Source organism: Pan paniscus, chromosome X, assembly GCF_029289425.2.
Source record: "Pan paniscus chromosome X, NHGRI_mPanPan1-v2.0_pri, whole genome shotgun sequence".
NCBI lineage: Eukaryota > Metazoa > Chordata > Mammalia > Primates > Hominidae > Pan > Pan paniscus.
In genome coordinates, this window is record NC_073272.2 from 44,812,858 (window position 1) to 44,831,248 (window position 18,391).

Sequence of the window (18,391 nt, forward strand, 5' to 3'; positions counted from 1 at the left end):
GAAAGGCTAGCTGAGGCCAACTTGAATTCTCCCTGACGTATTGAAATGCTTCCATCACATTAAGCAGCTATACCAAATGCTTAAAAAAAAAAAAAGGCTCACTGTGGGGAGGCAATGTAGTGGTGGATACTATGGTGTGCCACCTGAATCTTCCAGCTTTCCTGCTTCAGGACTGAAGCACTCATTCCCCCAGCTGCTGGAAGTATTGTCAGCTGAAGGCTCTTTGCTAAGATCCTCTCCCAGAAATTTAGAATTTCTTGTAGTCACCCTGGCCCAGGGTAATTCCCTGTCTCCTGGGACAATGTGCCTCTGGTAACTTCTCTCACACCCTACAGTGTTGATGCCACAGGTACTCCCTTGTAAACTTCCTGCAGGTAAATCTCCACCTTAGAGTCTATTTCCAGGAACTGACCCAAATAGATGAATATTAATTTGAGCATTTGGGGCTAAAACAAAATAACATTGTCACAAATCCTATCCTCCAAGCGTAGGATATTTTAAGGACTGGACATCAAGGAACCAGTTTAATAACATTGCTAAAGTTATTTTGTCTGGAATCAGACTGTGCAAGCTTGCAACCTGGATTTATACCTTACCAGAGCTATGGCTTTACCATATTTTTGTTCAGTGTAACATGCCTCCTTCCCTTGCGTATATAATGGCAATGATAGTATTGCCTATGCCAACATAGCCGGTGTCAAAATCACATAGAGAGCTTGTTGAAATACAGATGGTCAAGCCCCACCCCAGAGTGTCTGATTCAGTAGTTCTACAATGGGGCCTGAGAACGGGCATTTCTAACAAACTCCCAAGTGATGCTGATGCTGCTGATCTGAGAACCATCCTTTGAGATTCATGGCCACAAGTTTACATAGAGATAAAATGAGAGAACAATTGCAACGTCCTGAGCTTCAGGCATAGTAAGTGTTCAAAACCTGGCCAGATGGGGTGGTACATGCCTGTGGTCCCAGATACTAAGGAGGCTAAGGAAGGAGGAGTACTTGAACTCAGGAGTTCGAGGCCGCAGTGTACTGATGATCATGTCTGTGAATAGCCACTACACTACAGCCTGGACAACATAGCAAGACCTCATCTCCTAAAAACAATAACAACAACAATCTTAGTTGTCTTATCTGTTATTGGGAAAGCAGTAATTTTCCACTTATGAACTTTGTACTGAACCTCTGCCTAAAGACAGTTTCCAGAAATGAGAAAAACACAGAAAAGCAATAACATCCAAGGAACAGAGGGTTGTGAAGAAATTCCGCAGACCGTAGTTAACCAGGGCTAACCAGTAATTAAAAATATGTCAGAGGAATATTAAAAAACAAGCTGAAGATCACCTTCTTTGAATGGGAACAACATAATACTAACTGCATCTTTGACTAGACCCTAGCCTTGCATAGTGCCATCAGCACCCCTGTTCAAACTCGTATTTCTCCTTTTCTAATTTCAAGCTGTCAGAGTGGGGCTTGTATAGGGGAGGTAGGGCATGAATTAATTATTTCTGGCTCAACGGTTTACGTCATTGAGAAAGATAATTTTAATAAATCAAAATATTTTTCTAGTTCAGTTGGTTTAATTATTTCAAATGCTACTTTTTATTCATGACAAGTGGAATAATTCAATTCAGGCAATTAACTACATTCCAATATAAAGCCCCTCCCTCTTCAATTCCACCCAAAAGGTGGTTCCATGAAGCCTGTACCCGAGATGACAAATAATATCTGTTCATTGGGGTTGCAGCAGGAACTCATTAGCAAGGATTTTAGGTTCTTCTCTTTGTTTCCCTACAGCTCTGATCCAATAAGACTTTGATTAAAATCTAACAAACATTTTCTGAGTTTCTACTATGGGTCAGACCTTGTGCTAATTGCTTATCCAAATGTATCTTGTTTAATCCTCACAACAATAAGCAAATCTAATACTATGCAGTACGCCGATAGAGGCTTAATATTATAATACAATGAAATAAAGCCTGCAGGAAGCACAAAAACATCAGAAATTTCTACCCATCTCTTATTTGCAGTGAGTGATTTGCTATTTCTTTTCAAGAAAAATTGGTTTAGATGTCAGACATATGGACACTGACTTTCATTTTATTCCTTTTTTTAGTATAGCTCAATGGCTTGCAAAGTCTTGTGTGCATATCAATTAATATAAAAAATTGTACATTCAGAACCAGATGTACCATACCTTATGGTTGATTTAAGGGTCTTTCAAGGATATTTTTGACTATAGGGAATTTTCATCTCTACGGCTGACTTCCAAAACTCATTCCTTTATAAAATGAGACTTTTATGTATATTTTAAGCAAAAAATTTCTGGCTCTCTGAATCCTAAGCATGCCAATATGACTTTTGCTTTTTTTCATATAGTACAGAAATGAACCTCAGTCAGGAATAAAGCTGGGACTGCTGAGGGGATGGCCCTAAAGAAGTGTCATCCACTTGACTCAGACTTGAAGAAAACCTTCATGATCATATTAGAGTTATTTTCATCAATTTATTCAGCAAATATTTATTTGGCATTGAATACATGGCAGGAACTGCTCTAAGTGCTGGGAACACAGCAGTATATAATGCACGAATTGCTGCTCTCAGGAAGTTTACATTTTAGAATCCGAAGAGACAGACAAATAACAGATAAATATATATGTAATATGTCATGATGCATTTCATCATATGAAAGGAATAGAAAGTTCCTGTAGAGGCATTATTTTATTTAACACCATCAGAGAAGGAGGAGAATAACATCCCAAAAGCAAAGTGAAAAAAGTATTTTACATAGGAGAGAGTAACCACCTCCATTGTATGCAGATGGCGAATCCAATAAGATGAAAACTGAGAAATGATCATTGGATTTGGCAATAGAAAAGTCATTGTTGACCTTGACAAAAAAGTTTTGGGGGACTGATGGGGATGAAAGTCTGATCAGAGTGAGCTCAAGTGAAAATAAGAGAAGTGAAGAGAGTAAATAAGAAAAGTCTACCTGGGAGTTTTGTTATAAATGGCCATAAAAAATGGTATGGGCAACTAAGACAGAGAAACATGGTATATCTGCATGCTGAGAAGACTGATCCAGTGGAGATGGAGAGGGAAAAACTGATGATGCAAGAGAAAGGAGGACACATCCAGGACCCCTGTTTTTGAATAAGTAGTAAAGAATGAGAATACATGCACAAGTAGAGGGTTTGGCCTTATACGAGATGATAAATAGCTAGTTTTTGTGACACAAGGAAGATGTAGAAGAAAGACACAGATATAGGAAACTGAAGATGAATTTGGTGGAAAGATATCAATGTTTACTTTTGAATGTTTCTATTTCCTCAGTGAAATAAAAAGCAAAACCATCTATTGCGAACAAGAAAAGGCAGGAGATATTGGTGGTTTGTGGAAAGAGAAAAGGGCCTAAGAATAATCATCTAAAAGAACGGGAGAATAAATCGATTTGGAAAAAAATAGAATTTCCTGGCAGTTCTAAGGGTGCATTGGAAGTCAATGCACATGTAAATTGCATCTGGTGAGCAGGCTGGCACAAAGCCAGTCTCCAGAATGGCAGGCCGGATGGTGGTGCTAGGATGTTGTACCTCTGTCTGAGAGCATGCTGTGTTATTTCCTGCTTTATGTAACCATCTCCATAAATTTCTATGACTTTTGCCATGAAATAAAGTTGACATCCTCTAGCAGTGACTGATTGCCTCTTTGCATCAATCACAACACTGTCCATTGTGACAAGCAAGCAAGGAGAGACTAGCTCCAGATAGAAGCCAAGTAACCCAGATGCTCTTAATAGAAAAAATCTAAGGCTATTTTCATCAAAATACTTTCCCTGAATTAAGTAAGAGACGATTTCCCTCCATGTGTTCTAGGGAAGCCTCTGAAACCCATTTCTCATTACACAGTTACATGGCTGTCAATATCTGTTTCATAACACAACTCAAACTAAGAGTACTTCTAAAATGGGATCCTTCTTGCCAACATCTCAACTTTGGTTCTGGGATACCATGGTTCAATTTATTTATTTCAACTAAAGCTGTCTTAAAAACAAACAAAAACTCATCAGTTGTAGCACTGTATCAGTTCAGTTTCTCCAGAAAGCAAGTGCCAAAACAGAATTAGAAGCGTGAGAGATGTCCTGGGGGGAATTTCTGAGCAGGATAAAGGGGGAGGGAGCAGGAGTGGTTGGGGGGGCCTTCAGACCAGAAGGCAGGGCTGACCCCTGTGGAAGGAGAGAGAAAGGAAGGAAGGGTGGGTAGGGAGAGCCTCAGCCAGCAGCGCAGCTCTGAGAAAGTCTCAGCCAGGTTGATGGGGAGACCCAGAGCACAGGCTGCCCATCAAAAGAGATTTCATATTAGGCTGGAATGACCCAACTCTACCTGCCCCCAGCCCCAGGCCACGCTCTGTCATCAAGTAGCAACAGCCTGGCAAGGGTGGAATACTGCAGGGGACCTGAAGGTGTGGCAACTGGAGTGTCAGGCAATGGCTCTCCTCACGCAGGTTCTCTTCTGTAGGGTGATCCGTATGTGCACTTTCATGGCTGCCACAATCATCTACATTATCCTTATTCCCAATCCTAATTTTTTATTTTGACAATCATTACCAACAAAGCATATTCTGGATTTCTACAAGCTTTAATATGTCAGGGGTCTTACTTACACTGTTTTCTCTCTCTGCCTCTCCTTTTCTCCTCTGTCAGGTTATCTTCTACTCAATCTTGAATAATTAGTCACATAATGCTTCTTTTATGACTTCTTCCATACCCCATTCCCTTTATGTCCCCCATAGATTTTGATGATGCTTCTAGTAAAGCATTTATAATATGTTCGTAAGGTGTTTGTATGTTCTATAGTGTTAGATGTAAAAACTCCTTTCGAAAAGAAGGCATGTTTTATTTTATTCTCGTCCTTCTAATGCCATGGTTCCCAAACTGTATGCCTAAGTGCCCAAAAGTGCTGCAGAGAAGTCACAAGGGGTGTCCCGGGGTAATTTAAATTCTCAAGGAAAATAGAATGATACAGTATGAACTATGACTATTAAGGTACCTGGACCTAAGCACTTAATAAGCACTATTGCATATTTCCTTGGCCTAGTGTTGCCATGAAAAATCAATTGAGACACTAAGGGTGCTAGGAGCTAAGAAAATTTGAAAAACTGTACTCTCAATGAGCACAGTACTTGGCACATAACATCTATTTGGTAAATGACTTGACTATTGACTTTAGATAATTTACCTCACCTGTACACATTTATTTAGCACATACACTCTCTGTGCCAGGTATCACTCCAAGTACTTTATGTGCATTGTATCATTTATCCTTCCAACAGCCCTGGGAGGTAATCATATTGTCCTCTTCATTGTAAAGATTTGGAAAATAACACATGGAGTAATGAAGTAAGTTTTACAAGCCCACACAAGTAAAACGTTGTATGTTTAAAAAGTGAATTCCAAAGCCACCACATACTACGTATAATCTCCCAAGAGATTTTTAAAATAACAAATGATGAAGTTGATGGAAAATAATAAAATCGCATTCACTTTACTGCAGTATATAAAGTGATGTTTTCAGAGTTAAATAGAGGAATCCATTATTGAATATTTCTTCAACAACAATTCTGGAGTGTCTGCTGGGTGTAAAACACAATGAGGGATACAAAGATGAATAAAGAAATAGTTCTGAAACTGACAACTTTGAAGCAAAGTGATTTTCACAAGTTTCCTATTTTCAAGATACTTTGTAATTCTAATATCAGTCTGCTAATGAACCTTTCCTCTTATGTCTACATTTTCTCAGAGACATTCCTAGGAACTCAGTTTTGTCCCTTCAATTAGCTTCTTCAGACTGAAGTTGAAATTTTTACAATCTACGCCAGCAACTGAACCCACTTTACTTTGAGCAACTAAAGGGGAATCTTCTCTCCTTCCTCTCCTTCCTGATTTAAGAGGGGCTCCTAGTTGATAAATAAACAGCAGCAGAGGCCATAGGGATCCATGCATATTAAAAGTTGGTAAGCAGCAAGAAGGGGTAAGAGTTTTGCTGCTCTCAATTAGTAGGGATGGGAGTAACAGGAAAACAAGAGTTAGTCACTTTGTACAAGTAACTCATCAAGTAACCAGTATCAGAATCATAAAAGGTCTTTTGAAATAGAGTCTGGAGCTTCACTTCTGACCCCCAAAATCCGAGTCTTGTCTGCCTTCCAAATGAGTCTCACACTCCCTAAAATTAAACTAGGCCAAATCCAGTACATTTGTACTAAAAATTCAGATTTTGCTATACGCTTATAGTCTGCAACTGGTTAAGGTCAAACTGTCGGCTACAAGTTTTATACTGTGCTGAGAGATAGGAAATCTGGTATCCAGTTAGATTCTAATGCTGATTCTGTGTTTAACCTAGAGCAAGTTACTTAACCAGACTGAGTCGGAGATTTCACTTGAGTCAAATGGCCATTTTACAACCTTGACGTTCTATGATTGTATTCTGCTGAACACAGTCACAAAATAATTTGAGAGGCTATTATTGGATCCTTTAAAAACAGGAGAAGGTGTTATATAGATTATGTAAATAAAATAAATAAGATAAACATAAAACTGAAAATATAGAAGAAAACTTTCAGAAGGTACAATTTTCAGCCCTGCATAAGCACGTATCCAAAGCCTTCTGGAATTCTGTATAAATAAATGTAAAATAAGGGACTTACTTTTATACTGAAATTACAATAATGCAAAAAAAACCAGACTGAGTTAATATCTATCTGGACAAATTGATGAATTCTATATTGTCTTATGTGATATATGTGATGCTATTAATATCAGTGAAGACATAGGATAAATTGAGGAATACAGTAAATAATTTTATCATTGTGTAATCATATTTCATTGTTTGATTATATTTCAAATCCATTTAAATTTTTGATGTAACAATGCCAATTTAACCTGTTACCACAAATATCAATGCAGTGCTGGTGATAGATAAGAAGATATAAACACTGGCTTTTCAAGTCTGTAATTCCCTTTCTTAGAACATTTCAAATCATCAGGAAAAGTAAGGAACCAGATAGAGAAGGTTGATATAAATTTCTAGCTGAGATTTCCAAGTGGAAATTAAGTTCTCCACTATCCTTCCTACCTTGGTGGTGGTGTGGAAGGTTGAAATGGAGGCCAATAAGTTGAAAAAATTAAGCCCTTTTAGAATCTACATTCTTAAAATGGAAGGCAGTTTTGGGGAATATGGCTGTGGAAACCACCTCTGAGAGTCTCTTGATGCTTTAAAAGTAGATGTAGAAAACTATAGATAAAAATCTGTCATGAACATAGAAGCAAAAACTTTTCACAAACTTGAGGCAAAAATCTTCAAAAGTACCTTAACATAGAAGCAAAACCTTTTCACACACTTGAGTCCAAAATCTTCAAAAATACCTTAACAAATTGAACCCAGCACTGTATAAGAAGAATAGAAGCCACAAACAGATGAAGTTTATTCTAGAAATGCAAGGCTGATTTATTATTTGAAAAATTAATAAATGCAATATACTATATCAACTGGGTAAAAAAGAAAAATAACATTGGTCATATCAATCAATGCAGAAAAATATTTGATAAAATTCAATATCCATTTATTTTTTTTTTGAAACTTTCAGCAAAGTAGGAAAAAAGGGGAACTTTTTCAGGTTGGTGAGGAAAATCTACAAAACATAAACAACAAGAAACTATAGCTAATATTGTACTTAAAGGCGAAAGATTGATTTCCCCCAAAGATTGAAAACAAGGCAAGGTTGTTAACTCTACCACTCATATTCAATATCATATAGAAAGATCTAGCTATTGCAATCAGACAAGAAAAGGAAATGAAGGCATGCAGATTGGATAGAAAGAAATTAATCCTATTTTCCAATGACACCATTGTCTGTGTAGAAAACACCAAGTAATCTACAAAAATCTACAAAATAAAATCAAGGCTACACAAAATCTCCTAAAACTGATAAGTGACTTTGGGAAAGTCACTAGATATAGGCTGAACACACAAAAATCAATTGTATTCCTATATACTAACAACAAACTCATGGAAACCAAAATTAAAACCACAATCATTTATAATTGAATGAAAAAACAAAAAGGATATCTAACAGAACACATACAGGATCTGTGCACTGAAGGTACAAAATACTGAGGAAAGAAGGCAAAGAAGATCTAAATGAATGGAGAGACATATTATGTTCATGGATTAAAAGATTCACCATAGTAAAAATGTCAGTTTTCCCCAACTTGATCTGTAGGTTTATTGCAATTCCTATCAAAGTTTCAGGAAAGTTTTTTTTTTTTCAAATATAGATAAGTATAGTCTAAAGTTTATATAAAGAGGCAAAGGAACTAGAATAGCTAATGCAATTTTGACAAAGATTTAAGTGAGAGAAACCTGAGGTTATGACTTACTATATAGCTACAGCAATCAAGATAGTGTGTTATTGGAGAAGGAGTAGACACATAGATCAATGCAACAGAAAACAGAACCCAGAAATAGACCAACATAAATATACTCAATTGCTTTTTGACAAAAGTTTAAAAGCAATTCCAAGAAGGAAGGATAGTTTTTTCAACAAATTGTGCTGGAACAATAGGACATCCATAGGCAAAAAACAAAAAAAAAAAAACAAAAAAAAAACCCACCTTGATCTAATTCTGTATCACACTGTACACAAAAATTAATTCAAAATGGATTATGAATTTAAATGTAAAAGATAAAACTATAAAATTTTTAGAAGAAAACATATCTTTGGGACATAATACTAGGCAAAAAGCTAGTGCTTAGACAAGACACCAAAAATATATTCCACTTTAAAAAATGTATAAATTGGACTTCATCAATATTAAAAACTTTTTTACTGTTTTGTAAAAACAGTACTGCAAAAGACCCTATTGTGAACATGAAAAGACAAGCTATTGACTGGAAGAAAATATTTGTAAATCTTATATCTGAAAAAGGTCTTATATCTAAAATATATAAATAACGCTCAAAACTCAAGAGTTTGCTTTTTTACAAATAAATATAGATTTCAATTGCAAAATGGGAAAAAACACGAAAAATATTCTACAAAGAGAAGACACAGATGGATATAAACACAGGAAGTGTTCAAAATCATTATCTGTTAGGTAAATGCAAATTAAAATCACAATGAAATATCACTACACAACTTTTAGAAAGCTAAAATTAAAAACTAATGCTAATACTAAATGCTAACAAGGATGTGAAGAAACTAGATCTCCCATACATTGCTGGTTGGAATGTCAAATGGTACAGGCACTCTAGAAAATAGTTTGGTAGTTTCTTACAAAAGTAAACATGTGCTTACGTGACATAGCAATCACACTGTTGGACATGATCTCAGAGAAACGAAAATGTGTGTTCACACAAAAACCTATACATGAATATTCACAGTGGCTTTATTCATAGTAGTAAAATGCTACAAACAACTCAAATGTCCTTCAGTGAGAGAACGGTTGAAAAAAACTGTGGTACATGCATACACTGGAATACTACACAGCAATAAAGAGGAATGAACTAAAGATATATGCAACCCAATTGGACTTTACAGGCATTATGCTCAGTGAAGAATATCTCAAAGGTTGCATATGTATAATTCCATTTATAGACCATCCTTGAAATGACAAAACTATCAAAATGAATAACAGAGTAGTGGTTGTCAGGGGACAAGGATAGGAGTTGGGTGGGCTATGGGTGCAAATTCAAGAAGGTAGTGTGAGGGAGTTCTTTTGTGGTGATGGAACAGTTCTGTGTTTTGATTGTGTTGCTAGTTATACCAATATATACAAAAATCATATAGAAATATATATGCATACACACATACACATAAATAAAGACAGATTTTAAAAATGGTGAAAATTGTAAAAGGTCTGTATTTTTTTGTTAACAGCAATGTACCAATGTCCATTTTCTGGTTTGATATTGTGCTATACATCTATATGATGTCCCCATTGGGGGAAGCTGTGCAGGGGTACATGGGACCCTTTGTACTCTTTGAAATTTCCCATGAATTTGCTTTCAAAATAAAATGTTTTTAAAAAACGTAAATGTAATAAAATGAACTTTTCTTACACAAATACACATACCTGGCTTGTTTGTAGAGCCCCAGAGTTATTCACTCCCTAGAAAAAGTGAAGAACAGGTTCAGGTCACTGGTATCAGATGATCAAAAGACTCTCCATTATAATATGTACTCTGGGATCTGTACAAAATCAGCAAATCAATCTGGCCGAACTAGATCATGATTTAATATCAAGGCTCTTCATAACTACCTCTCAGTCTATCTTTCTAACCTCATCTCCATCCATTCACACACACAATATGACACGGGTAGATGAAATAGACTATTTGTTTTTCATCGAACAGAATGCATATTGTCAAAGCTCTGAGTTTTTCCTTCTTTCTTTTTCCAGGAAGGCCCTTTCCCTCATTCCCCACTAGTGAAATTCATGTGCATCCCTCTCAGAGGTCCTGCCTTATTATAAGACCCCATCTTGGCCAGGCAAAATTATTTGCTTCCCCTTTACTGAAAAACTTACCGCATTGTAAAAGAGAGTTGTTGGTTAGTTTGAACTTGTCCTTAAGAACATAAATTACCAGCGGGAGAGGACCTTATCTTGTTCATCCCTAAGATACAGTGCCTGGCAGGTATGCACAATAGATCTTTTGATGAAACTAATTTAATGTAATTAAAATTAAGACTGAAGAATTGTTGACTTTACCGGTTGGCACATGGGTAGGCTATGTGAATAAAAAGTTTAGAGATAATAAGAATGAAGAAATGGATCCTTTCTCTCTACAGAGATAAGCCAAAAGCTAATAAAAGTGAAAAACTCATTAATGGCCTGGATTAGACAAGACTTGGCACGAAAACAAGAAAGGAAGAAGGCCTTTGTAAAGAGAAAAATGAAGGTTAGTCTCATTCAATTAAAAGGGTTCATAATGTGTGGGTAGGAGGAAAGGAGAATCCCTGAGACATGGGGACATATCATGTTATTATCTCACTTGGAAAAATGTTAACTCATTGTTGGTTGTTTTTCCTTAATAAACAGACCAGTTGAGTCACAGAAACTGGAAAGAAAAAAACACTTAAGAGTTAAGAGAGAGGAGGAGTGGAAGAAAATATCCCCATGACAGATATTATAAGGATTTTGAGACGGACCTTAAAATGTAAGTGTGAGAGGTGGTGGTATGGAGAGGGCTTTTCTAGTGTAAGAGATAGTTGGGGCAAAGGCAAACATACAGGAAAGCCCAGCATGTTTTAAGCACATGGTAAGCACTCTAGTTTTACTGATACATTGGGAAATGGAGTAGTAGAATAAGAGACCAGACATGCAGTGTGTCAGTTGAAAGAGATTTTACAGATTATTAAATCCAGCCCTCTCATTTTATACCTGGCAAAAAAACAAAAAACAAAAAAAAAACACTGTTGTGCAGATTGTTGATGAGTCCTCAATCCCCCTCCCTCCCCCATATAGAACAGTTTTTGTCATCCCCAGAGGATGTAAGGGACCCTGAGAAAGGTACCTTGAAATCACTACCATCCCAATTCTATTAGCAACACTGCCAAAAGCGTGTCTTCCGCATCATTTCCTGGTTGAGGTGAAGTAGCAAAGGTGAAGCAATATGTAGCCACCAACATCGATTGATTTACATGATAAGTGACTGGGTCAGGGGGTAAAGAAAAAGAGATGATCAAAGAATATCCCAAATACTCAGGTTTACATATTGGCACAAAAGCAACCCCCCTCTTTTCTTTGTTTCCTCCTTTGAAGTCCATCCACGTCTTTACTCATTATCTACTAGTACTGTCCTGGATACAGACAGGGTCGCTGGAAATTCTTAACAGTGCTGCCTCCTCCAGGGATCACAACAGGCTTGACCACACTGGCCACCCGCTTTGTCATCAGTACCATCCTTCCTTATGTTTCATAATGTGAGTCTCTTTTTCCATGCATATACAAACTTTATTATGTTTCTGTGATTCACCTTTTGAAAAGAATCAGACATTTACTTTCCATTTTAACTTTGTAGTTGGTGTTAAGTTGACCTCGGTTTTCACTATCATGGTACTTTGCCATTCAAGGGAAGCCTAGTCTGCACCAAAACTGAAACAAACACTACTTGTTTCTAAATTACTATTTAATTTTGAGCATACTAACATATTTTGTGGTCAGCTTTATCTCATATCATTTATTCTCCAACATAGTAATAGATAATATTGTCAATTAGATACAGGCTTGTAATATAATATTTTTAAAGTAGAGGCCACTACTATTTGGGCTCTGAATTAGGCTGCTTTGAAGCACTGCTTTCATTTCTACCAAAACCCAAAAATGATGCTATTTCTCAGGGCAGCTTTGCCATATTAGTGTGTCTCAGCAGCCTGAGAAAGGCAAGATTTTAATAAACTGACAGAGAAAAGTTTTTCTTTCGAATAAATATAATAAAAATAATGTCTTGTATAAATATATGCTTGTCTTAAATATTTTAAGCCAGATTATCCACAAATTAAGGGCATGTAAACATCAAGAACATTTTAATTTTGTGACTTTGATACCAAATCATTTTTTAAAAAAGAAAATGTTAAGTCCTAGAATTTAGATATCTAGTCTCATATACATGGGATTAATGCATCAATTATCTTAAGACTGACTGACATTTTCTCTGCTGTTTTCCAGCATGCCTTTGGGCTACTTCATTATGTTTTATAAACTCTTTTGCTATCAGTTTGACATACACATTTTATAGGCAAATTGGGTTATTTAAAATGGCAAAAAAATTGGCAAAAATAAATCTATACAAGATGAGATCAGTAAATACACCCAAGCAACTAAACTCTATGCAGATATTAAAAATAAATCAGCTAGCTGAACTTCCAGCAATGTTCTTTTCTTTCATTCATTCAAGAAATATTTACTGACACTCCATTTTGTGCCCAAAACTGTGGTATGTACTGGCAATCACTGGTGAGCAAAACACTGTCCCTGTTCTTATGTAACTTCCTCTAAATTGACCAATAAATCATGTAAATATATAATCAAGATGTATAATAAATAAGTACCTTGGAAGGAAAGTATAAAATGATTTGGGAAAATATAACAGAGGTACCTGGTATCAACAGGGATAGAGAAGGCTTTTCTAAAGTAACTTTTAGGCTATAATAATGCTAATGAAAAAGTCTTTTTAAATTTGTTATATTTTTAATTGTGAAATCCTTCATGTTGGTCATTACTTTTGTGTGTGTGTTTGTTTTTCCCATTTGTTCCAAAATGCTCTGTGGAAACAAATCACTTATTACAGTCATGTATCACTTAATGACAGGAATACATGCTTAACAATGTGGGTGCGTTCTGAGCAATGTGTTGTTAGGCAATTTAATCACTGTGTAAACATCATGGAGTATTTACACAAACCTTCATGGTAATAGCCTACTACACACATAGGCCATATGGTATAGCCTATTGCTCCTAGACTACAAACCTGTACAGCATGTTACTGTAATAAGGTAGGCAACTGCAACACAATGGTATTTGTGTATCTAAACAGAGCTAAACACAGAAAAGGTATACTAAAAAGTCAGTATAAAAGATAAAAAATTGTACACCTGTATAGGGCATTTATCATGAATGGAGTTTGCAGGACTGGAAGTTGCTCTGGGTGAGTCAGTGAGTGAGTGGTGAGTGAATGTGAAGGCCTAGGACATTACTGTACACTACTGTACACTTTATAAACACTATATACTTAGGCTACACTAAATTTATAAAAAAAAGTTTCCTCTATAATTAACCTTAGCTTACTATAACTTTTTTACTTTATAAACTTTTTAATTTTTTTAAATTTTTGACTCTGTGATAGTATTTAGCTTAAAACACAAACACATTGTACAGCTGTACAGAAATATTGTCTTATATCTTTATAAGTATTTTTTCTATTTTTAATTTTAACTTTAAAAAATTTTTTGTTAAAAACTAAGACACAAACACACACATTAGCCTAGGCCCACACGGAGTCAGAAAAAACAGAACTTTAAAGTTTATGAAATTGATTTAAGAATCTATCTAATGTGTATCTAAATAATTACAGTTTCTTCTGAATATTAAAGCCTAACAAAAGTTAGGAGGTTTGAAGCACACCTTTAATATTCAAAACTAGCACTTTAATACATGAGCCATCAAATCCCATGGCCCAAAATGCTTGATCTAGATTAATCTGGAAAATTTCTTCAAGAGATTATGTTCTTTATCAATAACGTATATAATTTACTGTATTAAACACATGTGCAAAAAAGTAACAATTTACTATAGAGAAAGGACATAGGCACAAGTTGAGTGCATTTAGAAAACACACGGATTTACAACCATTAAATTTAATACCAATTTGCTAAAACATGAAAGCTATGAAACTACCTTCTTTTTAATTAACACGAAACCTAGAGAAGTTAATCGATCATTCATTCAGTGAGTATTTATGGAGTGGGTGTATAAGCACTGTTCTAAATCTTCAATGACCATCCCACCTCCGAGCTTTTTTGAAGAATGACATTCTGTGCTTTAGAGGGATATTGGGAAGCCACTAACATAGTCTGCCCTTCATATTCAGTGGCCAATTTTAATATTTTGTATTGTTATAGGCACCAATAAATACAGGCATCTGGGATTGTTGGGGCAGAACTGGGAACTTTCAGGCGAAGTGGGAGTCATTACTCTGAAACATTGTGAATTTAGAGGGAGCCATTGATAAACTATTCTGATGCTTCATGTACTTGTCAGATGAGGTATCATTAGGAAAAGCCACATAAAGCTGTTGCAGCTGTTACATAAAAAGTGGAGATAATTTAATAGAAAATGTCATCCTTTGCAAAATGTTGATTGCCTTTTTTTTTTTTCCATAAAGACTTTTCATCAGAGGGGCTCCAGCAGCTGCGAGAAGGCATCCCATCACTGATGTTCCAAGATATCCTGGCTTACAAAGCTCTCCATGTGCTGTTTGGCATCCAAAACATTCTGCCTCCTTTTCTTTTTTTCTTTCATACTCCACTATGGAATATGGAATGTTTTCTTTCTGTGAGGATAGAACAAGGACTGGCTTCTTGACATAGGAAATTGACTATAAACAAGAAAAACATCTGCTGAATTCATGAGGTGCTATTTTTCAGTATTCAGGATCAAGGAACCCTAAAGCTATAACAATTCTATAATTCTATAATGTTAAAGATTTCTCCTTAACAGATGGTAGTCATTACAAGTTACTGCAGGGCATAACTCTTCAAAGGCTAAGATGAAAATTTGTCCCATGCAAAAAAGAAAAGAGATTTGATGGAGAAAAGGCAGGGTCAAGTGATTTTTAAATCGTGTTAGAATTCTCCAACTCTTTTGAAAGTTCTATTTTCTCATAATTAGTTTTAGAAAGGTGACTTAGTCATAAATTTTACATCATAAAAATCACTGGGCTTCAGAAATGTAATAGCTACATGTCTTTACTGAATTCAAAATAATCCCATAACTCTTGTCAAATGCTTTTAGAATTTATTATCACTAAAAGGATAATGGTTTATGCTATTTCTGTATACAAAATGCTTCAAATTAAATATATAATGTAGTGACATGGTCCAAAACAATTGTCAGTGTCATGCATATATTGGGCTCATTAATTCATTTGTTTATTAATTCATTCCTTCTACAAGTATATATTGAGCATCTTTTATAATCCCAGGCATTGTTCTAGGTGCTGAAGATACGATTATGAACAAAAGAAACAAAAGTCTCTTTTTTCATAGAGCATACCACCACTCTGGAAACACATGCATACAGACACACACAGACACACATGCTAGTGTTAAATGAAGGAATAAGATACTTTTGGAGTTGCACAGTGTGGTAAACAGACTTTAAGGTGGCTCCAAAGATTCCTACCTCCTGGTATTCATGCCTTTGTGTAATCTTCTCCCCTTGAGTGTGGGCAGGACCTGTGGCTTTCTTTTAAGCAATCTAATGTAACAAAGATAATGGAATGTAGGTGATCCTGTGTCCTTATTAGAATCTCCCTCCCTCTTTCCCTCTCTCTTTTTCTCTCTCTCTCTGTTGTTCAATCTCATTTTCTGTCTCTCTCTCTCTCTCTGGCTTTGAAGAGGCAAGCTGTCATGAATCTTATAGCCTCAGGAGAAAGAATGCTACCAATGACCTAAGGGAACTTGGGAGCTTATCCTTCCCCAGTTGAGCCTCTGATGAGAACTCAGTCCTGGTTGACACCTTGATTGCAGCTTTGTGAGACACTAAGCAAAGGACCCAGGTAAGCCATACATAGATTTCTGACCCACAGAAACTGTGAGACAATAAATACCTATTGTTGTAAGTTGCAAAGTTTGTAGTTGGTTATATGGCAGAGAAAAATATTAGAAACAGAATTGTCATCATGCTTTTGGGCCATAGAGATAACTAAACCTCTAAAATAAAACACCTCAAAGGAATTTCTAGATAATTAGGCTATGTCTTCTGTGAAGGAATATTTTCAAGAGTATTACATCATTGGGTCAAATATTATTTTGTGTTAACATATTTAGCACACAAGTACTTATGGCCTATACTACTCTGATGGACTGGGCCAACCATATAGGACCAGCCTTGTCTTTACCAAATGGACTAATTTATAAACAAACCCATGCTAGTCCCATTTTTGCTCCCATACAATAAACCAGGACAATGGGCTCACTTAAATGACTTAAGTATAATTGTGCTTAATCTGTGTAGACCAATTTACCAAGAACTTTTACTAAACTTATATCATGTAACCTCATACTAAGTCAGTGAGAGGAGAATTTTCCTCAGCTTTTCAAGGAAACTGAGGCTGAGAGAAGTAACAAACTACATAGTTAATAAGTGACAGGTGTGACTGAAGCCACCAAATGTCATCAGAAAATAATGCATGGCTCATTTCATTCCACCATGGCTATGACAGGTACCTGTATAGGAAATTAACTGCTCTGTGCTTGCAGTTTGCCCTGAGCCAACTGAGCCTATCAGAGCAGACTCTGAGCTGAAGCAGCTCCCTCCTCACTTTTTTACAGGAAATGTAAGCCAGCATCAATACTTTCTTTTCAATCTGAAACAGCTATAAGCAGCATCCGAACAAAAGGGAATGAACAAAAGGGAATATATCCTCCTTAGAGTAACTAAGATAGTAAAAAACATTAGCTACATTAGAGGCACTGTGCCAGGTACTGGGAATAGAAAAACGGGTAAGAACTCCCCTCTCCTCCTTCCACCACCATCACTAAGAGCTATTAGTGTGGGAGACAGAACTTACATCATTTCAACTTGATCCGTTCAGTCCTAAGAGAGGGGTCTGACTGCAAGACCACTATGGTACCGCAGTGGACCAATGACTCCACCCTTGGCTTTCAGGGAAGTTTTCTGAGAGAAGGAGCCTTAATGGAGGTCTGCAAAGCCAAGTAAAGTTTTAATTATGTGTTCCAAGCAAAGGAAATTAGGAGGCAACTTAGAGAAGCAAAAAGCAACTTGCAATGTACAGGAACTCTCAGCAGTTGAGTGTGAATAATAAATGAAGCATAGGGCATGAAGTAGCCAGAGAGTCAGCAATAAAAATTATAGATTAAATTGCATGTGTGCCTACTATATGGAAGACTGGTAAGAACCTTAAAGACAATCATTTAATTCTAACAACAACTGAGGTAAGCACCGTTAGGATCCTCATTTTCCGGATGAAGAAAATGAGGCTCAGAAAGGCAAGTAACTCATACAAGTTCTCACAGCTAACAATTGTCTGAGTTGACATTTGAACTTCAGGGTCTCAGAAAATGATACCCCAAAATGAAGTCCTCAGAAGCATCTTTCTTGCTTCTCTTACTCTCTTGCTCTGGCCTTCATTTTCCCCTGAAGTAGCCATAGAAACTAGAATTCCTCTTCTCTAAGCTGGGCCATAGAAGTCAGAACCCCTTTTCCCCAGAACCAGCCATAAAACCTAAAATTATTACTCTAATTCCCCACCACCACCCACCTCTTCCTTTGTGTGTAAAAACTGTCTATAAAGAAATTATCCAATTCTACCCCCTTTATCATTTTTTACTGCATCTATTTGATTCTTCTCTCTTTTCTTCTTTATTAGAAGTTTATTTATTGCTAGCAGTCTATCAGTTTTGTTGATCTTTTCAAAAACAAGAAATGGGGAAAGGATTCCCTATTTAATAAATGGTGCTGGGAAAACTGGCTAGCCATATGTACAAAGCTGAAACTGGATCCCTTCCTTACACCTTATACTAAAATTAATTCAAGATGGATTAAAGACTTAAATGTTACACCTAAAACCATAAAAACCCTAGAAGAAAATCTAGGC